This window comes from Thamnophis sirtalis, unplaced genomic scaffold (genome assembly GCF_051295495.1).
Source record: "Thamnophis sirtalis isolate CommonGarterSnake01/CBP01778 unplaced genomic scaffold, rThaSir2_p1.2 scaffold_8, whole genome shotgun sequence".
Taxonomy (NCBI): Eukaryota; Metazoa; Chordata; class Lepidosauria; order Squamata; family Natricidae; genus Thamnophis; species Thamnophis sirtalis.
Window position 1 is genome coordinate 41,138,903 of NW_028261388.1, and position 25,698 is coordinate 41,164,600.

The 25,698-nt window shown below is 34.0% G+C and overlaps 1 pseudogene; it reads right to left on the reverse strand.

Moving 5' to 3' along the window:
• Positions 1-2,215: 2,215 nt before the first annotated feature.
• On the reverse strand, positions 2,216-25,410 carry LOC148044377 (polyadenylate-binding protein 1-like; annotated as a pseudogene).
• Positions 25,411-25,698: the final 288 nt, after the last annotated feature.

The following is a 25,698-nucleotide window of genomic DNA, read 5'->3' on the forward strand; positions in this document are numbered from 1 at the left end:
AACAAGAATTGACCGAAGTTACTGTTGGTTCAATAAGGTTAACCATTATGACAAATCTTTTCTCTCACTTTCCCATAATGCAACCTCTTCCAAAATTGGGTCAAATGAGATGATCTTTGAGGTTTACTGTAGCCTAGAAACAGGTTTTCATGGCACTTGCTCTAGAGCTGAATTAATGAAGGCTTTTAGGGAGCTATCAATACCTTGACTTTATCCTGATTTAAAATAGAAGTTAGTATAGCTAACCTAAAATATATGGTTCGTAAATGTACACGAAGGCATCTTCAGGCTGCTAGATTTTTGGTAATGTTACCTTTTCAGTTTCCTTTCAGCTCTCACTACTCATAAAATGAACTTCAATCAACTATCTGGATGTTAACCCAGTTGGATACCCTAAGGCCTTATCAATTACACTGATAAAGAAAGAGTAATCTTTGTATACATGCATTCAATTAGTATTACAAACAGGGTACTTTATTTATGATAATTCATCATAATTCATTTTGTAAATCTTTTTGAAATGTGTATATGCATCTAAATATATCTCACATGCACATTTATTGGAGAAAAATATCTTCAAATGATATTCCTTGATAAATGTTATAATTATTTTGGTGAGTAATGTTTCTTTTCAGACTACAGAATAAATTTAAATACTTAAAATTTAAAATAATTTTTATTTTGTAGAAATACATTAATTATTTTTTTCAGTACATTATTTGTTTATTCAATTTTCTTTTAGATTGATATCATTGCCCATCTCAAATACATAGCTCTGGTTAGAGTTATGTATTTTTAGGTAGACCTAAAAAAAAAACCTCCACTATGTACAGCAATTATAAAATACACAGAAGCTAGGAAAAATTGCAAAAACTTCATTTAATCATTCAGCACAATTAAGAAACAGGTTCCATCCAAAGTCCCAGGCTCACACATAGAGCAAAGTCTCCAAAGCCTTAGAGAAGGCCAACAGGAACAAGGCCAAACTAATATTTGGAGAAACATTATTCCATGGGGAGAGAATACAAGAGATATTCATATTAAAGAGAGAAAGTGTCTCTCTCTTCCTCAGCTCTTAGCTGATACTTCTTAGCAAATGGAGCAGGAGAATGCTCCTCCTGCTGGACCAGATGGGACAGAGGAGACAATTAGAAAGAGATAATTCTATAAGAAACCTGGCATCAAATTATGAAGAATATCAAAGTGACTACCAGTACCCTGAATGGCACCCAAAAACATGTTCATAGCCAAGCAACTTGTGGAGCAGTTGTTTTGCATGCACTGAAAAGTAGATATTTCTAATTGCCACATCTGAATCATCTGAAGCTTCCAAATGTCTTCCAAAGGGTAGTCCCATGTATCACACTTACTTGATCAAGAAAAGATTTAATTATTTATCCAAAAAAAATCATGTTAAATTTCATGTCTATCTTTGTTTTGATTCATAAACATGTTCTATTGGATATTTTTGGATCTTGCCTTTTCAGACTGCTAACAATATTTCCTTGTTGGATTCCTATTTGACTTTTCAAACTGGTCTGTGTTGCTTCCTTGGGTTTGGTGCAGTGGTGGGATTTAAATTTAACAATTGGTTCTATGCCCTAATGATTTCTTCCCACAACCAGTTCACCAAACCGATCAAAAAGTTAACAACCAGTTCTCCAGAATTGGTGCAAACTGGCTGAATCACACCACTGGTTTAGTGACTAATATGAAGTGGTTGAACTGGTCTGAACTAGCAATAGGAAGGAAGCTGGAAAATAAAGCTAACACTGGCACAAAGTATATCCTGATGCCCTAAAGCACTTGCCTGTTTTCAGGTACAGTAGGTTACAAATTAGAAGATTCAATATCTAATCTAATCAACTTTTCTATCCAGAATGTGGGAAAAGACAAGCACATCCTTAATGAGATAGTGGTATAATGGGAAATCACATGAGTTAATTTCTTAGTGCTTTACTATAGTACTATTGGAAATTACTCAATCCGTATGTTTTTTGTAGCAGTCCTGTTTGTGTCCCAGCTACTAGAACTAGATGGCACCACGGAAATTTTCTTGGCTGAAGAGTGTATGAATGCATATACATACATTCTGAGGACTGCTTTAAACATTGTTGATTGATTTGAGTGTGTTAAGTCTGTATTTATTTAATACCAAATAATGTATTACACTTACGTTAAAATTCTTAACTTTTTGGATTTAAACTCCTCATTTCTACACTCTAGATTTCTTGTCAAGCATATGTCTTTCTGGATCTAAACTTGCAATTTTGATGAGGCTAGGGGGCATTTTTGTCCACATAGTGTCAACTACATATATCCATCCAAGCTCCTAGAATACCCAATCAGCATGAATTTGATATTATATTGGGAATTGGAGAAAATAGAAATGCAGGTAGAAAATAACATCTTGCAAGCTTCCATGAAATAGAGCAAAAGGGTGAACATCTTGTCAGACTCTCCCTCTATAAAAAAAAACACCTAGTAACAGATTCATATTAGGCTCGTGTAGGCAGCAGCACTTTGATTCAGCAAAGCATTTTATGCTATAATGTGAGGCACTTCTGTTGTTTTGTTTCAGACAGATCCTAACTGGAAAAGTCAGATAGTGACTCTACTCCTGGAATTGGTAGATGTAGAACTTGGTATGAGAGAAAAGCAGTTCAGCTGAGATTTACTTTTAGAAATCAGGACAGTGAAATTATGCAGATTCTCAAAGTGGATTGAAAAGTGTGCTTTGCAGAAATGCATGTCAATGCAAACTATTCCTTCACAGTGCTAATTAATATGCTGTTTGCTGTTTTCATGTGAGGATTTGGGGGGTTTAGTTGCTTTGTTTTGCTTCCAATAATATTTCTGATTAAAAATGTCTTATTTTGTATAATATGTTACTTTAGAAAACCAAATCACATATTTTACAGCATTATTTCAAAATAAAATCCTTTGGACTTATACTCAAACTAATTAAAGAATTTTAGAGAAAATAGATATTGTGATTGCTTCACAAATAATACCTTGGCAAAACAAAACATGTATTAAAGGTGAGGTAAAAACAATAATGCTGCATTAATTAGGTCATCTTTGATATAAATTAATATAATTTCATGTTGAATTTCTCTAAGCATGTTAAATCTTTATAATTCTTTCTGGGGATTTTTCCTCAATAACTCTTCTAGTTGTAAGTTATGCTGTACATAGATCACTCTAATGTATCACTTAATTTACCCAATATACAGTATCACATTAATAAAAAGGAAGACAAATAAAATACTAATGATTAAATTATAATTCAGTCATTCTCTCTCTCTCTCTCTCTCTCTCTCTCTCTCTCTCTCTCTCTCTCTCTCTCTCTCTCTCTCTCTCTCTCTCTCTCTCACACACACACACACACACACACACACACACATATTATAAGATTTTAAAAGTAAGGTTTAACATAAAAAATTTGCTTCAATAGTTTGAACATATTTATATTTACCATTTTAGTCCATCATGGTAAGATTTATTGGAAGACTACTATAGTTAGGTTATAAGTATGTGTATCTGTTTATGTATAGTTTTAGTAATTTTATTTTTTTAATAAAAATTTTATTTTCAGACAAACAAACAACACATATAACATAAAAGCCTCTTCAATTACACACAGTGGGTTGATTGGTTACAAAGTCTTTCTGTATCCTTTCCATAGTCCTCACTTGAATTTTATCAAAATTCACATATTAGCAATCAAGATATATTTGTATACATTGTTATTATGCTTCCTCCTATTCTAAGTCATTCAATAATTTTAGCATTGATAACATTCTCTAATAGTTTCCAATTCCATGTTTTCCCTATTATTAGTATCATCAATCTAATATATATGTATACAAATTGATATAATTATTAAACATCCATTAAGCCTAGCTATTATTGCATCTTTCCAACATAAGGCATATTAAATTTGAAGTAAATTTATATTATGACATTTTATTACATCATCCTGAAATAATCCAATGATATTACATCTTTATATTCTATTCTATATAAAAGTGTTTAACTTTTATAAAAAGGCTTTTCAACATCACCTCCATATTCTCACTTACAGTATTGTATAAAATTTCATATTATCAATCTATTATATATAAATGCTTTGTTATAATTATCATTTATTTGTCTATAGCTATTATTACATTGTACATAGCACTCAAAATTTAACTACATTTAACTAAAATTTATTGTGACATTTCATCATCCTGTATCCTTCCAGAGATAGTGTAGTCCAATATCTCTTGCCATTTGCAATATCTGTATTCTAAATGTTTTCTTGATAAGTCTTATGTGGACTTCTCTTAAGAACTTGTTGTTCATTATAAGAATTCGAAACTCTTTATCTGCTCTTTTTATCAGTTTCACTTTTGTTATCATTAGTGCTTTTGCCGAGATTACTCTCATTATTTCTGCCAAATTTTCTCTCCTTTCTTCATCTATTTTCTGACATCCGAAATTAAGATCCGGTTCATCAATTTCTCCTTTCCATATTTCACATCTGTCATTTTTCTCCACTCTCAGTTTGCTGTCAGTGTCAACAATTTTCTTATCACTTTCATATGTCTCTGTTATTTTCTCAGCTCTGTCCTCAAACTTCATCGCTGTCCAATTACTTTTTGTATTTTGATCTATAATTTCAAGTCTCTTTTCATTTCTCTCTGTAATTATTAAAACTTTTTGAATTTCTAAGAAAATTCTTTGCAAAGTTAGTGCCTTTTCTTCTTCATGTTGTGCCATTTTCCAGATTATAAACACTGCCAAACCATCCAAGACTTTGTAGGTCAAACAAATTCAGTGGAGTTTTTCAAATCAAAGCTTTCTCTTTCCTTCAAAGGAACACCCAATCAACAAAACATTTTCACTGAGCCTTTAAGTAAACAAAGCTCATAGCTTTGTATAGCCAAGCCTCTAGCCACTAGATGGCAGGGTTACCTCTTTTCCATCTGTTTCTGCCTCTCTGTCCGAGAGAGGAAAAGAAAAGAAAGTGTAAAAATTATGATGCATCCCAGCCTTATGAGAGAAGAAGCTTTTAATCCACGAATGCAAAAAATGGAGAAAGTATAAAGGAAGAAGGAAAAAAGAGACCAGTCCAGTTTAAAAGTAAGAGGCATTTGTGAAGAGTCCATCCATAGAAAACAAACAAAGTTAAGGTAGAAAAGATAACACGATTGTCTTAAACCAGAGTTAATTCGCCGCTGGTTTTCTTCTGTCTTCAATTTTATTTTAAATTCCAATTCCTTTGAGTTTTCCCTTCTGTAATAATAACATTTTTTCTCACCAATTCGATACACTCCTGTACTGCTTCTGTTTCAGAGGCTTGTCCCAACCTTTGGCAGCCATTTTGGTTGCTTCTCTTGTAGCTGGCAAAAAGAGCTTTCTCCTGGATCAATCAGGGGCTTTGCAATGCCCCTGAGATCAGCAGGACATGCTCTTCTCTATCACAGTTCCTTTATAACAGTTTAGGTCCAAAAGGACCATCCAGGAACAGAGATATCGACAGCAATCCTGGAGCCTCAAGATTGCATGTCGTGTCATTGTGACGTCAAATACTGCCCATCAGTTTTAGTAATTTTATTAAATTTATGCTGTCATTTCACTATCCAAATAGTCATGTAATATTTATTTTACACAATGTAAGAGTCTTGTAAAATACTCAGTTGCTTGCAATTATTTCCAAGTATTACTGCCTTAGTTATTTTAAACATTATAGGATCATATACTGAATTTTAAAAAGTGATTTAACATCTAAGCTACTCTTCAAAAACAATTTGGAATCAATTGACTGATTCCATTTCCTGAAGAGACTTTGAATAAGATTGGGGAGTTCTAGGTTCAGGTGCCAGTCAGCACAAGCTCACTATATGATTTCATAGTATAGGGATTCTGTAAGGATAACATTGAATATTTGCTTGTATTATTTATATCTAAGATTTTTGTACCTTCCAATCTAGTTCTGATAGTTTACAAGAAAAGACAATGGTTTGGATTACAACTTTTTTCTCAGCTCGTCCAACATATATTTGCTTCCCATTGAGTTCTTTTCCATTCATTTCATCTGCAGCTTTTTAGGCATCTTTTTCTAGCCAAAGCCTTTGGATTTTCCACTTTCATCAGTCATAACTTTCACACTTAAGGCTGGTCCAAACCTGCTAAAGAGTTATTTCAGTCTCTCATCATCCATGTCTTCTCCAAAAGTTTTGAGCTCTGCTTCCCATTCTTTGTGTGATTTAAACCTTCCAACAAATACTTTATGAGCGTTAAGCAGCATTCCATTCATTTTTTCAATAGCTTTCTGCAGCTTGTGTTTCAAAACCCATAACCTTTGGATCCATTCTCATCACATATGATCTGACAAGAGAGGATGTTTCCGAAAGCTAAAAAAGTATCATACAAAGCTTTATTATCAATTGATTTTTCTAAGTTTTTAATGAAAATGTTGCCAACACCACTTTTTTGAGGAGATGGATAATGTTGAGACCACATGATATGCACTGGCTTGCCTGTAATGACATCAAAATTCATGGCATACAGTCATGGATGGAGAGGATAAGCCCGGTTGTGATGAACTTCTTGTAGAGCATGGCCTTGGTGACATTGGGGTACAGGTCACCCACATAGAATAAGGCTGTCAGGTAGCTGTGAGCACTGGGGTGGATGCTGGTGGGGGATAGGGAGAGGGAAGAGGCAGCTGGGTAGATTTGCAAGCGCTAACATGGCCATGACAGGCCGTGGTTGCAAACTCAAATGGCTTTGCGGTTGCAGTTGGCCACTTGCTCGACCACTCGGGACTGCTCATGAATGGAAAAGCAGGTTGTCCTGTTGCTGCTGCTGCTGCTGCTGAGTGGATAAATGTGATTTCAGAAATTTATTGAAGTCTTGATGTTGTCAGCATTAGAGTAAATTCAGTGGGGGCTTATTTCCCTGCGGTCATTTTCACAGCACTGAAAGTTGCCTTCACCAAAGCTGCAGTTGTTTTTAGAAATTTCTTCTACAGAGATCCTAATACTCTGATTTGTCTTCAGTTTGTATTAATCTTTTGTCCCGTTACTGGCTTTTCAGAAAAAGATTTTATTTTGTGGTACAATACCAGAAGGATTGGGATTCTGCATTCCAGCCAGGTTTGCCCTACTTTTCAGTCTCCAGCTCACTGCCATCTTTTAGATTTTTCCTTCAAGATTGACACATGTCACCACCTGATCCCAGCTAAACACTGTCCCAGTATCCTCTAGCTTCTTTTATCATTGCACAAGAGTCTCAAATTTAAACTTCACTGCTGCCAACATCTGTTCATTCTTTCAGCTAACCACCTTCAAGTTACATTTATACTCACAATCATTTCACATTCATTTTCAACTCCGTGGTATATTCACTTTCTATCCACCTACTTAATTAATTACATTTTACTATCTCTAAACATACGTTCTGCACCAGTACAATTTTACCTCTTACTCTTATATACATTTCTATCAATTTCCAAAGACAAATTTAGAAATAAAATAAGATAAATTAATTATTAAATGACTCTTATAATTATTGGCTATTTTACTAAAGTAATTTCATGTTATATGTCTTTAATATTATTACATAAAAGTGAAAATAAAAATTATAAACAGTATAATATAAAAATACAGGAACTGCAAGTTATATGTAAAAGGTGGATCTGAATGAAGCAGCCACCATTGTTTAAAATCAATGCAGTTCTGTACAAACCATACACACTTTATTTTCTAATAAAAAAGTTAGGATACGTGTGAATTTTATGAACATTTATGGTATTTTGAAAGACATTGAGAAATCATTTGCAAAGCTGTGATGTCAGACTCAACTTTTGCATTCTCATTATCTTTTTAAACCTGCTGTAAACATTTGGCTGATGTAATTTAGTTCATTTATGAGTGAAATACGGATGGAGAAATTATTATTAGATATCATGTCTCACCATCCTCATAGTTACAAATGTTAACTTTTTTTCAGATGGCAAACAATGAACTTTCAAATAGAAGCCTATTTATTCACAGAAAGAGAGCCAAGCACACATTGCAATTGGTACCCAGAAAAAAACAGTAAATACATCCTACCCCTGAAAATGGTGCAGTCAGTATATACAGTATGTATGTGGATTGGATTTATAGGAGGTAGCCTTCTAACCGTATCTGTTGACTGACAACTCTCCTAAAGGCCTAATACTCCTGCCACAGTCTCTTGTCCCTTTCGAATAGTGGCTTTATAGTTCTTACAGTCATTACTGCTATTCTAGGAGTTGCCTTATATTCTCCCCACTGTGTTTGCCATGTGTGAGAGATGGGACTTTGTACTCTGCATTATTCTAACAATTGCTGTGTAAAATTATTTTTTTTAAAAAGCAAAATAATTGGTACTGTGCAACCTCTGTTTGTATAGCATGTGAAACACATAGCTAGATGTACTAGCCCTTATTTCCTTAAAAATAAACAAATGTCAAAGTTTTTATTTAGAAACCCCTTTTAATTTTAAATATTGAAATGCAAATATGAGGGAAATACTACTGAGGGAAAAGACAATTATCACAGCTGCCCAATTTTACATTGAAACAACAGCTTCCAGAGAGTTAAAAGGCATTGTTCCCATCAGATCACCAAATAGTAAATGGTCTGCTAGAAATAGGACTGAATTCAGCATCTCAACTGATGTTAACAATTACCAAAAAAGAAAAAAAAAACTTTTAAACAATCAAAACATGTTACAGAGTTGGGGGAAAAATAAAAGTACTTTCAAGAGTTTTAAGAATGCAAGTTGAATGTTCAATGTTCAACTTTTGAAAATTCATCTGTTTTGCAAACAGTACACTCAAGAGGCAAAGCATCTAAACTAGCATATGAATACAGGAATTAAAATTGTTGTCTCACTTTTTCCCATTCCTGTCTTTGAATAAGATTTTATTTTAATTCAATTGTTATCCTGGAAATTCCATTTAAATCAAAACCTGAAGATTTAGAAAGCTCCTTTAGTTTGTCCTTTCTTTGACATAGGTTCTGCTTCCTTGGCACCAAAATTTTCCCAGTACTTTCCTAGGATCAGTTTCTTGAGTAAACCAGACAGAAAACACAACCAGCTGAACTAATTCTGCTTTACTATATGGCTCAATTAACAGAACTTTGTATGTCTGAAAGTATATCTTTTTAACAGTATGAAAACAGGAATAGACAGGAAGGGAGTTAGATCTATTCTGATCCTCTTTCTCTGCCTGTTAAGCAGCTATGATCCTCTCTTATATGACCCCAGGTGGCATCTCTACAAGTTCATTCCCATTTGCAATTACATCTTGCTTTTTGGTGTTCATTTTAAATTCTTAAAGATTATAAAGATACATCTTCATTTTCTTATATTAAGGATTGAAGGCACTTATCTGGTGTTCCCAGTCTTCTCATTTTGAAAGTGTCTAACTTCTTCAAAATAGTTAACAGGCAATTTCCAAAAGTGATTAGCAAACTAAGTGTGAACTTAGATGTTCTTTGAAAGTCTCTATTTGCAGATTTCCTTGGTTTCCACATCATTCACCCTTTGGAGAGAGTTGATTGTATTCTTCTCATGAGAAGCAGCTAAATGAAGCACAGCTTGCATTCTTTTTTTTTCCAAATAGGGTCAAAGGATCCAAACTATTTGTCAGCTCCCTATTCTTAACTGTAAACGTTGGCTCTACTTTTCACAGAACCATCTTCAGTCTGCCATTGTTCCCTGGAAATTCCAGAATTACAAATGTTATATATACACACACACACATACACATACACATACATAACTATATATATATATATTTATTTCAGGAAGCCATCTTTTACATTCTGCTTCACCCATAGGCAGGATTGCTTTCCAATTATCTATTATGTCTTAGTTCTGAACCAATTGTTTTCCTGATAGTCACAACTAACAAAATACATGTCAGGAAAATGCATAACCATATATTACATTGCTAAAAATAAAAAGAAATGCAAAAGGTAAACGCAAAAATGAAGATTTTTGCTTAGCTAGCTGTTGTGACTCAGCAGTTATGCTGAGAGCTTTTTCAGGATCAAGATTCATTATGCAGCTGGGGGCGGGTTTGACGCAAGTTTGGAGATAAAAAGACTGATGCTGCCACGCCCCAGTTACTGGAGTCAACATACGTTCCTTCGTTCCTTCGTATGTTCCGTGTTTGGTAAAAGATTGTTTGATTACTAATCGTGATTTATGCCTGTTACACTTGGACAAGTGCTTTGGTGTTTCATGTAAACCTGATCTGTGAAGACTGCGGAAGAACTGCCGAATTTGTAAGAGCTTTTGTTTTGAATTCTTATCGGAGTTTTGTGTTTATGTTATTTTCTGGGCTCGAAGCCAGTTTGAACTGAAAACTGATAAAGACAGAAGTCCTTTCAAGTTTGTCTGCCTGCGTTTGTTAACGAGCCATCAAGGAGGGGGGGGGAACAGAACAGCTAGCATTATCAAGGATTGGAGATTATGAAAGTTTCATGTGTTTACTACCTTTGGATTAATCTATCCTTTGTACTGTTGTTTCTAGTTTAGAAGACTTAACATTACATGTTAGTAGTGGATCAAATTGCCTATCATTTTTTCTATTATTGGGAATCATTGTCCATTTCAATCCCTGATGATTGTATGGAAATGATTCTTCAGCTCCAACTATTGCTTACAACATCAATGTAACTTGTAAAAGAATTAGGAAAAGTGCAAAAAAAAATGTTAAAACAATTCAAAATGTAAATAGATGTAAAATCTATCTAATACTAAGGAAAAAGCATCCAGTGCACAACACGGGTGGAGAATTTGTCTACAAAATAGTCAGATTACAAGTATCAATATCCTTAAATTGACTTTGCAGTTTGCATCTGTTAGGATCTGTGGTTCAGCAATGTATACATGTTTCTCACCACTAGCTGCCACCACCTTTAAGTTAAGAAGACAAATTAAAATTACAGTTGCTTCTTCATGGAATTCAGAGCAATATTCATTTATCACATCATATCCGATCTCCCCACTAAGGAACTTAAGATGGCATACCCTTTAGCTTCATGACCCATTAGGTTCTGTTAAGCTAAGATAATGACTCCCTCAAATGCAACCAATGAGCTCCATCACAAGCAGGAATTGTACTGAGTTTTCCCAGCTGTAGGCTGAACCCTGTGGATATTGCACTACATTAATTTTTACCTTGCAGATGTTCCTGTTCATAATCACAGCTCAAATAAAGGAAAAACGAAAGATTGTATTTATTATGAACTACTATGCAAAACAGACTAGAATACAGGAACATACTCTACTCTTTTCTTGCAATCATTCAGGGATTCAAATGGATATTCAGAGTTACATACTTAGCTACTTTGCCAAACCAAGCTATTAGGAAGAATTTCTAGACAGAATTCATCTAATGATTATTAAGTTGAGACAAAGGTAGATTAGTAATTAGTGGGATGAATAAAATATGGAATTGACATCAGTTTCTATACTATTGGAATAATTTTGTCCCTTCCTCCACCATAACATGGTTGTCTTACTTCAAGGCACTACTTATACTCAAAAGAGAAACTTTTCAAGAACAAAGGCATTCAGAGTGCAACACTCTCACAAAGCCCAGCTTCCTTCTACTGTTGTTTGCTTTTGGAATGCAAAAATGCCTTGTTTTTAACCTCCAGGCACCCAACTCTGCTGAATGCTAATATGGAGACAAGAAAACATGCCTTTATGTGATGTACTTAACTCAAAAATTGTCAATGGAATCCACAAGCTAAGGTTTCTCTGTAAATAGCACAATCTCACTACATGTCTGATCTTTTATATTTCATATTTTAAAGATTGGGATATGTTTAATACATAAAGAAAATTGGAGGTTAGTAATTAGTGGTACAATTATAGTTAATGTTGAATGTTTCCATTTAGAGTGTCTTAATGCCACCTACATTTAACTACCGAAGTGAATTTTTAAATGCTTTAGCTTGGCTTTTTTGTATGCATACAAACAATGCACATACTAGTATAGAGAAACCATAAACCTTATAAAATAATAGAATTTTGATTAATTAATTCTAAGAAATGTCCTTGACATTGATACTATGAATTTCTGATTCACACTCAAGTTGTTAAAAGCTGCTATTCAACTGTCTATTTTTGACATGGAAATTGAATAATTTTATTGAGTTCAATTGTCAGTCCAGTGAGAAGAAGTGTAAGTGCAAGTTGGAAGTTGGGCTGTTGGAAACAGAAATATGCTGTAGGTAGTATATTCTCAGTTATCTGGTAGAATCTGAGGATCTTGATGAAATAAACAGTTTATTTATTGAAGAAATAAATAGGAACCTTTGTTATCTTAAGTCTACCACTTCTTGACCCCTGATCTCCTACCTAGCTGGTGAAGGAGCAGAGATTGTCCTCTGATAGTGATCCAGGCTATAATTGACATTTCCTTGAAAGAGGCATTAGACTACTTCTTTTCTTAAAAGGGCTATAAGGTATATGAAAGAATTTAAAGTTAAAATCACATTATCAACAATATCATTGAATGAAACAATAGTGTTTGATTAAAATCAGCCTGGTTTTAAATGTAGGAAAAACCAAAGAGACCTTTGTCAATTTCAGAAAAGGCAGGCACAACCACTCACCTCTATGTATTAACAATTCAACTGTGAAGGTGGTATCAAGTCTGGGTGTGCAGCTGATAAACAGGTTAGCTTGGTTGTTAAGCAGTGAGACTGATGACATTAGCATAGCAGTACCTGCATTTTCTGCATCATATAAAAAAGCACATCATTCTTTCCCTATCCTTATATTTCTATAGAGAAATAAATGAAAATATTGTATTACTTGTTGCTTTGGAAGTATTACTGTTTTGGACAGGAAGTTGTTCAGATAGAGTGGTGAGCACAGCAGAAAAGATTATTGGAAGTTCACTTCCTTCTAACCAGGACATAGTATATAAGTGATGTTTGAGCAGGGTCTTTGGTAGTGTCAGGATCCCTTCATATTATCCTCCCCATGACTGTGGGGTTTTTTACTGGGAGGAAGTTTCACAATATCTGAAACAGAAAAACTAGATTCTGCAATAGCTTTGTACCATATAGTATCAACCTTATTAACTCTTGAGACTTTTTTCTGCTATGTGTTCTATATGTATAGAACTATATGTATTCTATATGTATTCTATATGTATTCAGACCTCGCTGAAACGTTGCCACGACAATCTCAATCTTACATGGGAAAAGACCCGAATACAACAAGACCAGCATACCTACACCCGTGAAAATCTGTGAATACACACACACACACACACACACACACACACACACACACACACACACATTGGTCTTATTGTATTTGGGTCTTTTCCCGTGTAAGATTGAGATTATCTTGGCGACGTTTCGGCGAGGTCCCACTTGCCATCTTTAGGCTGGTGTTTTTGGCTTCATGCTTGTGTGAGTAAAGCGTGGTCAGAGCTGCTGTCTCTCTATAAATCTTGGTGAGGAGTGGGTTCTGGCTTTGTCATTCTAATTGGGTTGATTGGTTGTGTAGTTGCATCCTGATTGGTAGATGGAGTTGATGTTTGTAGATTGGGCGGCTGTTTCGTATCATCATGTGTGGCTGAGGTGCTGGCTGTGTGTCCGTTGTTCTTTTGTGTTGTAATGACTTGGGTAGTGGGTGGGGCTCATTTGTTGACTAGGGCTGGTTTCCAGACGTCTGGTAGGTGGGAGGTATCGTCACATTTATTCATGTTGTGGGGGTGTTTTTCTATTTCGATGGCTTCCATAATTATTCTCTTGTTTAAGTGTTCAGTTTTGGAGATTAATTTTGTTCCTTCAAAATTAATTTCATGTCCTGTAGCTTTAAGGTGCTGGAAAAGGGAGGAAGTTTTTCTCTTTTTTTCTGACTGCATATTTGTGTTCTGCGATGCATGCATTTATTCTCCTGTTCATTTGTCCTATGTATGTTGCAGGGCAGATTTTGCATGGTATTTCGTAGACTTCTTGGTTTTCTAGCTGGATTTTTTCTTCGGGGTTTCTTAAGATGTTGGCTATTATTATTGGGTGGCCTTAACCAACTGAGAGAGACATGAGTCAACATAGTTGACCCATGAACTGCAAACCATGAGAATGTTTTCCATTCTCAATTCTCCACATGACTGGCTTTAGCCCAAAGTCCAACTAGATCAGACCCATCAGATACCAAACATATTTCTCACAATAACCCTAGAGATGGACCCCCAAATTTCCTCCCAGTAGGGCTTTGATCATCTAAGGTATCACTGGGTGGCTATCTGCAAATGCAATAACATTGAAAAATTACTGACCTTTTGCCACCTTTACCATCACAAGGTAGTCCATAATAGCATGGCTTGCCCATGTTTGACAAAGTTCACTTCTGTAATTCTCCAGTGATGTTTTACTGTAGGCATCTTTTCTTCCACATCCTCAGATCCTCTGTGAGTCAGTGGAAGTTCCAGAATACTCAGGAGATAGAAGTGTGCTCAGGTACAATTCAAGTCTGAATTACCATCTCATTATAGTAGCTGTTAGGACTTTGTAGCAGGTGTTCAGAATAACTTCAAGTTCCTCTGCAAACTTAATTGAATACATTAATTTCCTTGATCAGACCAGTATAATAGGCACAACCTCCTTGGAATTAAAAGGAATGGGTATCATCAGAGGACTTTAGGAGTACTGTAATATGACGACAGGGGAGAAATCACCAGGTCCTCCAAATCCAGTTAACTTTGTCATTGCACCAACATAAAGACCAGATTACATGTACTATGTACTAGATGACTTGCAACAGGCCCATAGCTGTTATAGTGGCCATGAGCTATATCTGATTACACACAGGTAAAACAGCAATAGCACTTAAACTTATATACTGCTTTACAGTGCTTCACAGCCCCTCTCTAAGTGGTTTGCAGAGTCAGTATATTGCCCCCAACAATCTGGCTCCTCATTTTACCAACCTCAGAAGGATGAAAGGCTGAGTCAACCTTACACTGGTGAGAATCAAACTGACGAACTGCAGGCAGCTGGCAGTCATCAGAAGTAACCTGCAGTAAAGCATTCTAACCACTTCGCCATCATGGCAGAATTCCCCACTATAAAATTGGGGAATTCCACATCTAGCCTGGTCACAAAGTTATGGCACTCAGGCAACAAGCTTGCTATCCAGGTACAGCAGCAACAGTCACAACTGAATTCTAAAGTCCAATTTAACAGTCTTGCACCCAGCAATCTATACGGCAGTGCCTCTAGAATGCTTCCAAGTATTTTAGAATCACAAAGTGGACAGCCACAAAGTGGAATAGCACTACCAACAACTACCTATCTCTACTTTCTTAGGATCAGGACGCATGTCACTTCTGATACCTAGCAATGTGAAGCTCTAAGAAAGGAACTGCCCCCTTTGGGGACAGCCAAAATACAAATCAAGACAGTTTTATTACAGACCAACGTGGCATTCAGCAACTACATCCAAAGATCCCCCGTTATTGGGAATTCTGTTGGGGAAAGTTAAAGGAAGAAAAATTGGAAGATGGCCAGCAGCAAAATATATGTATTTGATTATGACATCAGTAAATGTTTTACTGAAAAACCTAATGTAGTCATGTAAACATTCTTAAGAGAATTTACCTACTAGTTGTTGAGCTTTTACAGTCCAAATATGGTAGGTATAATTGTACAGCTATGGGAACACCATTCATATTGAATCAAACCACAGTATTCCTGATACAACAGTCAGGACAGAGACATATATCTTAACAAGAGCATGAGGTAGTTTATGTAATTGATGAGGTTATAAGTTTATAGAACTTCAGTGTTATTCAACCTACTCTATTACATTTCATGCACTTTTTATAGGAAATATATTCAAAATCATAGATGTGTTCTATATTCATCCAGTTACTTCATTTCATATTTGGGAAATAACTAACTTTCCATTTTACATTGATTAATTCTTGCATCATGATTTATAATTTTATCTTTGCAATAAACTGAAACTGTTTACAAGACATATGTACTACATTACAAATAATATACTTTCTACTTTTTAGTTTTGTAGAAGAAAAGTCTGTTGTCTTATATTTATTTATGAACTCTAGAATATTGCATGTGTTTGCAATTCAAATAAGCTGTGTTGATTTCTAATATTTTTTATACATATTGCCTTCAGATTTACTATCTTACACTCTGAACATGGAACTACATAACCTAGTTACCTGTCCTTATATATATACTGTTTTAAAGCTTCCTGAATTGCATTGTGTCCTCTCTCTGTTGACTGACCTTTCCCTTATCCCCTTTTGTATATTGTGCCATCAGTAAATTTCATCAGTGTCCCTCACAATATAATATCAATTGAAGAAGATTGTCTGTAGTACCCTTGTGTCATGCCTGTAGTCACCTCTCTTCAATCCAAACAGCTCCTTCAATATATATTCATTCAAATTCTGCACATTTTCAGCAATACAATCTATTGAAGGAGAACAAAGACTTAGATGTACATTCTGTACTCAAGAAAGGAAAAATGTTTGAAACATATTAAGATATTAATTCTTCCATATGATTTTTTAAAGCTAAGATGCAGTTATGATTCACCTGTAATTTACAGTGCCATAAATTATATTCTACTTCATCGATAAATTATATCCTATTAATATCAATGCTAACATAAATAAAACAGGAAATAAAATAATAGAATTCATGAATTGGAAGGGACTGTACAGCCATTTAATCTATCTCCTTGGCCAGTTCAACTGTCCACTAAATCAATTTATACACTGGCCACCCAGTTCCTATTTATAAACTTGTTTTAAGCAGATGGTTTTACTACTTAACAGCATTGACCATTACAAAAGTTCTCCTAATATTCATTCTGATTGTCGTTATACTTTCAAACCAGTATTCCTTATCAATTTCTTAGTTTGAGAACAGCTTCATCTTCTTCCTTGTGATAACTTTTCAATATTTCTAGACCAATGTCATTTCTCCACGCAGTCTCCTCTTTTAAACTAAACACCCCAGTGTGTTAAATCTTCTTTTTTTATTAAACCTTATGTTATACAGATAAAATTAATACAACCTAGAGTAAAAATATGGAAAATATAAAAAAATAAAGTGATGAAAGAAAGAAAATAAGAAACCTCTCCCTTCATCCGCAGCAAGTGTGATTAACATTAAGAGGTTATTACCATCTTTTAAAACAAGAGCAACCACCTCTTCGTAGATTCTCTTACTCCTTCTCTACAAACCAATTTTTCAAATCTTATCACTCCATCTTAATCAGCAAAATTCCATTAATTCCATCAGAATGGCTAACATAATTATTACTATCTAATAAATCAAGTTTGAATCATTATTTTTATTTTTTTAATCTGCTTTTCTATTTAAAGCAATACTTCCATCTTGTCTCTTAAAATAAATAACAAACAAAACAAACACAAATAACAAACAGCATAAAATATAATCCTATGGTTCTAGTCAACATAAGGTGATTAAACATTACTTAAGATAGCAGGCCATTTATTTTAACCTTAATCAAATAAACCAATTTTAAATTTGTTCCTCTTTCTCCTAACATTCTTTAGTCTCTTCAAACAATCATAACATCTACATTTTTCCCATACTCAATTTTTGTCTTCTGTCAGAATCATCAGCATTTTTAACGTCCTTTTTGTAATTGCAGTATAAAAACATCAGTTTTCACTATTCATTTTCTCATTCTCTTCTCATGAATTTTTTGACAATTTTAACCAATCCTTCTTGTAAACATAATGTATAAAAGTAATTCGCATTACTCCCTAGGGTTTGTGTGTGTGTGTGTGTGTGTGTGTGTGTGTGTGTGAAAGAGAGATAGAGAAAGTTATAATTGTTGTATTATTAATCAATTTATTTTGTAAATCCAGCATTTCATCTTTTTGTAAATCCACTCTTTTATTTTTTTCCGTACATCTTTTTTGTAGGTTGTTATTTTTAAATCACATTCAAATTTCATTGTATTTAAGTACAATGACAATAATGATTATACTTAAATTGATTTAAATTTTCTTCAATGGGAGCTTATATGTCTTCAATAGCACCATCTGGTTTTCCCATGAAATAAAATAATTTAAAATTATTTCTGGAATTTTAATGAATCAATTGATAAATTTATTTTCTCCTGTTGATCTCTAGTGACAAACCTTCAAAGATATTTTATCATTTCCAGATGTAAGCATATATCTAATGGAAAGGATTCTTATAATTATTTCAAAGTCCTAAATTCAAGTCAATTTTGTCACTCAATCTGTTTAAAAATATCTAATGCCAGTACTATAATTACTATTTCACTATATATCCCCCACTTAAACTCATAATTAAATCTTTTTGTCTTCCTCAAAGATTGAAAAAAACTTACCTTAAATTAAAAAAATAAATTGTGTTTCTGAAGATTCTCAATCAAACCCACTCTAGCTTTTTCATGAATACTTTAAAGCATGATACCTAGAAATAGACATGATATTCCAAATGTTGACGAACTAGTTCAAAATTCAGTGGAACTATTATATCTTGTAATCTTGACAGAATGGCTTCGTTAATGCATCCTGATGATGTTAATGCATCATTGACTTGTGCAATCCTTTGTGCTTTCTGCCCTTAGCTGTTTGCAGTGTCACTTTTGGTGTGGTTTTTTTCCTTGATAGTTCCTTGATTAAATTATTATTATCCACTTGATTGTTTGATGTTAATTTTTGCTTATCTGGGTGTTGGTTGCTGGAGAAGATGTGTTCTGGTCTGTTAGTTTCTTTCTTAGTGTTGTTATTACTTTTTTTAATGATGTATAAATATGGTTTATTTCCATGACTAATTTGTCTGAATGACAAGCTTCCAAAAATTATATAATGATTTTGTATTTAGCTTGATCTAGGATGCTTACAATTTCTTAGTTGAAGCTTTTATTAAATCTGTCCATGTGTTGTTGGATGAAGGCGTTTGCATTGTATCTTCTGACTGCTGGTTAGTATTATTGGATGTGTCCTGCTACTCTTAGACTATTTGTCCTACATATTGGCAGTTAAACTCCTTTTATTATATATTGAAGATGACTCCCTTTTTCTTGGGCTACTGGAACCTTTGGTTTATTTATTTCAATTAATTAAGTTTTGAAGGGGTTAGTTAGTTTGTGTGCTGCAGTGATACCATGTAGTTGTAATAATGTGTGGTTATTTCTCAAATATTTTTCATGTATGGTGCTTTATCTTTTTCATAACATGAATAGGTTGTGCTATGGACAGTGGACAGACACTATTTGATTCTATCAAAAAAAAATCAATAGTAACCATGTTGTGACTGTTACTTGGTTACTATTGTTTTTTAATAGATTAGTGCTTCTTATTTGACATTGTTTCCTCTGTTGATGAGGATATCCAAAAAGGACAGTATGTTATTCTTTCCTTTTTCCTTTATAAATGTTATCCCTTTGAAGATATTGTTTATCACTGACTTTTTTTTAAAGCTTATTTAGCAGTCACATTATACTATCTCTTGTTTATTTGGCAGTCCACTTCTTTCACTTATTGCTGGCAAGTTAGGTACTGAATTTTTGTACCTAACTTGATGTAAGACTTTATACAATAAATGTTATCCCCTTTGGATTTGGCCCACTGTTCAAGCCTGTTGAAGTAATTGTGAATCATGATTTGTTCTCTATGATGTAAGGCAGGTCAGATCTGGGAGGGTCTGAGAGAAGTCCTGCCTTTGCACTTGGCCACCACAAGTGCTCCCAACATGACTGATGTCAAGCTGTCCATGCCTACGCCAGCCATGCCTACCCTGGCCACCTGAGATCAAAAACAACCCTCAATGAAATCGAGTTTGATGTCCCTGGTATAATGCAATCACTTAGCTTGGTACCATTGTCAAAGCCATTAAGCAATATTTCCATTGCATCATCTAGACATTTTAGAAAGATATGAATAGGATTAGCCTTAAGATGTAGATAGTGCCTGGCTTAAGGACATCCAACTGACTCTGTGCCTAATGTTGGACTAGAACTTAGATCTCCCAAATTTTATATTGAATTCAGAATCAAATTTCCACAAATTATATTCCTATATTACTGAACAGTTTCATCTAAACAATTGTAATGGAAAACAGCAAGGTACACATTCAAAACATCCTGGCATATACCAGGGATTTCATAATGTTTTTCGCATCATTTTTACCTAGGCTGCTTGCTCACCTTTTCATTATCTCCTCATATTGAGAATATAAGAGAACTGAGAGATGTTGCCTAGGGATGGAAAGTAAGTTGTGGCTTTTCTCTGCATGTTACCAATTATTTGTTACCTTAAGTGCAAGAGATTATTTTCTCTATAAGGCAACTGGTAATGAAATAAATATATACAGAAATAGCTTATTATGGAAAGTGTTGTCTAGACAAATGCCATAAGAATATTTAGCAAGGATATATTTGCTGTTGTAGCAAAGTATACTGTGGAAGTATTTAGTATACTTCCACAATATATTAATCCTTTTCTACCATTATCAGCTGTCTTCTTAATATCTCAGGAAGTACACTTATACTACAGGTATGTGCTGAGTGGTGAAAACTTTAAATATTAATATGTGCTGCTTTTTAAAACAAACATTCTACCATTAATGGAATATCACAGACCATTTTCAGTTCAGTGGAGGCTCCAGTCAGCCTATAACCTGTTTGCTGCCAGTATACAGGATGATTGTATGTCCAATCCTACATAAATATTTTAATTCCTCATCACTTAGCAGACACTTAACATTTAGAGAACAATGGGAAAATAACAAGGTGATGGACCTGGGAGTAAGGAACTTTCTTTGAAAGTTGTTGAATAGGAATACAATGTACTTCTCTGGAGAATGATGAAACATTTTCACATATTCACATTGTCTGTTATTCAAAATTTCTTCGTTTTGTAGAATTTATCTTTATTTACATCTCAGTCAGAAGTGGTATTCAGCTAGTTCTGACAGGTTCTGGAGAACCAATAGCAGAAATTTTGAGTAATTCAGAGAACTGACAAATAGGCTGATCCTGCCCTCGCTATCTCCCAGCCTCGCAGCTTATCTTTTCTTTTGTTACCCTGAACAAGAGAACAGAGCTGGAAAGCAAGTTAGTGGGGTCAGGAAGGGATGGGGATTTTGCAGTATCTTTCCCCTGCCTACAAAGTGACACCCACAAAGCCATGTCCACAGAAACAGTAGTAAAAATTTTGAATCCTACCACTGATCTCACTGTTAATGTAGATAGTTGTCTCTATAACGTAATTTGGTGAGTAACAGTTGTTATCTTTGTGGATTTATTTATTTTTTTACAAAAACTTCCGTTTCTTATCCAAAATAACATGGATTTTATCTTGGTTTTTCTTTTTATATGCATTGTTCGTTGCATAAAAAATATTTTACAAAAATTTTCCTTCTCAGATCATTTTTATCTCTGTGCCTTTATTAAGTTTAACGTAATGTTTAAAATAACATTTTAACTTCTCTTACAATCTTTCATTAACTTTTTTTTCCTTTTTGCAACAAAAACTCGTTCAATCTCCATCTAAAACAGCAATTTTTACTTTAAAAAGTTAAAAAGAGGTTGTGGTCTATTTCTCTACTTATAATTTCTGTCTTACTTTCCAAAATGTACATTTTGTCAGTAATTTGTTGTACATCTCCAGCCAATTGTCCTATAGAAGAATAAACTTCCTTCTTTCATGTCTGTTTTATTTTTGTACATGCGTCTTTTATTTTCTTGCCAAAAACATGTAAACTGTTGGCAACCATCATATCATCTTCTTGCCAAATTCATCAGACATTTTCTGCAATAAATTAGGTGAAATATCCTTATCTGTAAGCGGTTCTAGCAAACTTTTCTTATTTTTTGCTGTTTTTCTTGTGGTCGCCACTAAGATAACAGTGAAAGTATGTCAATTAATAGATGAAATTAAAATACAATTTTTGCTCTTTTTTCCAGCTTTGTCTTTTTCTGTCTTTAGTATCAGTTAGCTCTTTGTAGCTAGAGTTTATTTATAGATGGATGGATAGATGGATGGATGAATAGGTAGGTAGATAGATATAGTATGTGTGTGTATACTAGAAAAGTTTTAACTGTTTGAAACTTTCTTAAATTAAAATATTGTTAAGATATTTTTCTTTTAAATTAAAATCCTTTAAGGTATTTTTTTCTTAATTCTGAAAAGAAGATAATTCAACAAGTGTCTCTACTCCTTCCTACTATTCAGAAGTTCGCTCTTACAATAGAAATTAATTGTATGCAAAAGAGTTTAAGAAAATGAGGTTTTCTGTGAGTCATATGTCCATAACGGCCATATGGTGATTTTAAGCACAATAATACTCTTTCAGGTCTCAAGGTTCACTATTTATGATTAACTAGAAAAAACTTTTTGTAGTCTCCTTGCAAGAAGTTGATATCAAAAACACAAGTGCATGATCTCCTAATCTTTTCTTCACTAGAGAGAATTCTGTTGGCCAGGATTTGCCTTCTGGCTGCCAATCTTTGCCCTAGTGTTTTTGCGAGTCACAGAGATGGGTATGTCTAAAATATCATAGGTTGTGATGGTGAACCTCTCTGTAGGCACATGCTCCGTTGCCAGCTGCTCTTCTGGTTTCCAGCCAGCTGATTTTTGCAGGCATCGGAGCACTGGAAAATGGCCTGAAAATTGCCAAAACCAGTGAAAAACTGGCCTGAAAACGGGTGGAAAAATGGCCAATAAACAGGTATCCGTGTGCCGGCCACCTGGTCTTCAGGTTGCCGACACTCCAGCACACGCACACGTGCACATGCACGGGTGTTCTGGTTTAGGCATTTGGTGCCGAAAAGGTTCGCCATCCCTGCCATAAGACTTCACCCAGAACCTGTTTCCCTGGAGAATGCTATTTTTATTATAAAATTACATTTGATATGTCATATGCAGAAAAAGTTTGAAGCTTTTCTTTTTCTTTTAGATGAAACGTTCTGCAAATGTTTGGGGGTTTTTTTTGGTCATGGTTGTATAATTTCTTATATTGAACAGGAACTTGAAAATTAAGAAGTTAAACATGAATATAAAATTTGTAGAAAAAGGAAAAGATCCTTTGAGTACATATTCGAGAGTGCTATATCAGAATAATATAAAATTTTTATGTGTGTTGAAACTAACTTAATTCCCTTTATGCACTTGAAACAAAATATTAATTGAATCATATAAAGCAAAGATATTGGGAACTAGATGAAAGACTGTTAAATTATTAGTCTCTTGGCTGAAACAATTACAGCAATATCACACCACTTCTACTATAAAAAATGCCCAAGACCAAATATGTAATGATTCTGATGTAATATTTATTTTTATTGCTTCAATGTATAAAAAAGTAAATTAGAAAAGATAAGAAAGGTAAGCAAAATAAGAACACAATATCTCAAAATACCTCAAAAACAATAAGAAAAAAACAAAACAAATTCAGCTGAATTTTAAACCTCTCATTTAACTTGATCACTTGATCAATCTTTTTATTGCATCAGTAAAAAAATTCAGCTTATTGACAGAAAGCAAACAGGTATGTGGAATTTTTACTATAAAGCTTTGTTTGAATGGTCTTTCCAATATGAATAAAGCAATGTTTTACAGTAGCACCCATGCTCAGTAAATTACTCATCTAGTGTTATTTTTTTTGTTAATCTTATAATTTTGGAAAATGATACAAATAATGTTATATTTAATTATCCATCGTAGACAATCTAATTTTATAAAACTAAAACACTTATGTCAAGGGTATCATAACTTATTGACATTGTGTTTGTTTGCATTTGTGTGTCCCTGTCTCTCTATGTGAGTCTGTGTGTAAAAATAGTAACTGAAAAAATGTCTTTGATACATACATTTGCGAAACATTTTTGATGGAAATATGAATAATATCTTATTTAATTTTATTTTATGTGACACTTTATCCCCATTATTAGACAATTAGACACGGAACTATCCCTTTATGTACTAAACGTTTAATGGCACTCATATTGACATATTTTAAATCTGGAACTACTGATCTGCTTTATTAGGCAAAATTATAACAGTGGTTAGAACTGGATACCAACTGTTACTATGTACTGATGATATATTACGAGATATTTATTATGTATACCCAAATGTACATCTATTTTGTAACAATTTTGTAATTTTTCAGGTTATTCCATTGAACTGATGTAGTCTTATATATTTAATTAGGTGTCTAATATCTCAATGAAAATTTGTACTTATTGGCATTTTAATTGTTAAATATATATGAAGATTTTCAATCATTCAGGTCATGGTTGTCCAAAAGTATTTTTCAAAAGGCAACTAGACTTTCTTGGGTTTTTTCCTTTGAAAATATTTCACTTCCCAGCCAAGAAGCTTTGTCAGTTCTGGCTGAATGGTGAGGAATGGAAAGACTTATATTCGTTAGCAGTCATCTGATCACCAGCACTCTGAAGATTGATCCAGCTCTTTGAGAGTTAACTTATTGGTCGCTGAGTTAACTCCCAGAAAGCCAACGACTGAACTCCGGAGTGCTAACAGCCAGATGATTTCAAAGCAATATAATTTTTCCATTTCAAACCACTCAGTCAAAACTAAGGAAGTTTCTAGGATGAGAAGTTAAATGATTTCAAGGAAAAAATCAAAAAAGTCCAATTGCCTTTTTAAAAAAACCCCTGGAAATCTTAATTCTAACTTGCATTACTTTGTTTATGTGGCGATATAGTTTTTTTTAAAAAAAAAAAAACTCTAGCTTACTATCCATTTTTAAATTCAGATACAAAATGACACAAATAGGTGGTTAAAGTCTGGTTAAGTCTATTATAAATGATAATGTTTTTTTAAAAAAAACATTACTTCAAGACTGATAACATGGCAATAATACTATCTAAATATTTAGTTATTTTAAATTGACTGCTCAGATTTGAAGAAAGACATAATTTTTACTGCCAGGTATATTTATTATGTAATGATAGGGAGTGGTAACCTGTGATTTAGAACTTTACTAGACAACCTATGACTCACATTGGGTCAAATTCCCTTACCAGAAATACAGACAGAAGGATCATTACTATGTTTTGGTTTAAAAAAATAGAAATGAAAACATCATTTTATTAAATAAAAGAGATGTGTAGCGAGACAAATTTAGATGCTTACACCAGAAATAACAATATATCATCCAAGTCATGCATTTTGCCTTGCTGTTTCTTTGAGGTCTTGAGGTTGAGAGTGGATATGGTCATGTTGAGGAACTCTTGCAAAAATAGTGTTTGCCCCATATCCTTGAATTCATCTTCCCTTTCATCTCCATCTTTTCTTTTCTTCTCATTTTGTACCACTCTTTGTGGTTCTGGAGACATGCAGCCCTTTTATCCTCCAATTCTTTATTTCTCCTTTCTGGGCAAGGAGTCAGATGTAATGGCTGATGTATCTGATTGACACTGGTTTTCTCCAGTTTATAGGGTTATGTTAGATGAGGAAATGTAGAAGAGTGGAACACTATGTATGTAGCTTAAGTTCCTGAACAAAGATAGGATATAGATATATGTGCAGGTTTTTGTGTCAGAAAAGGGTACACAAAGCAGTATAAATATCCAGGCCTTTTTATGCATCTCACTTGTTGCTTCTTTAAGAGCCACACAATGAGT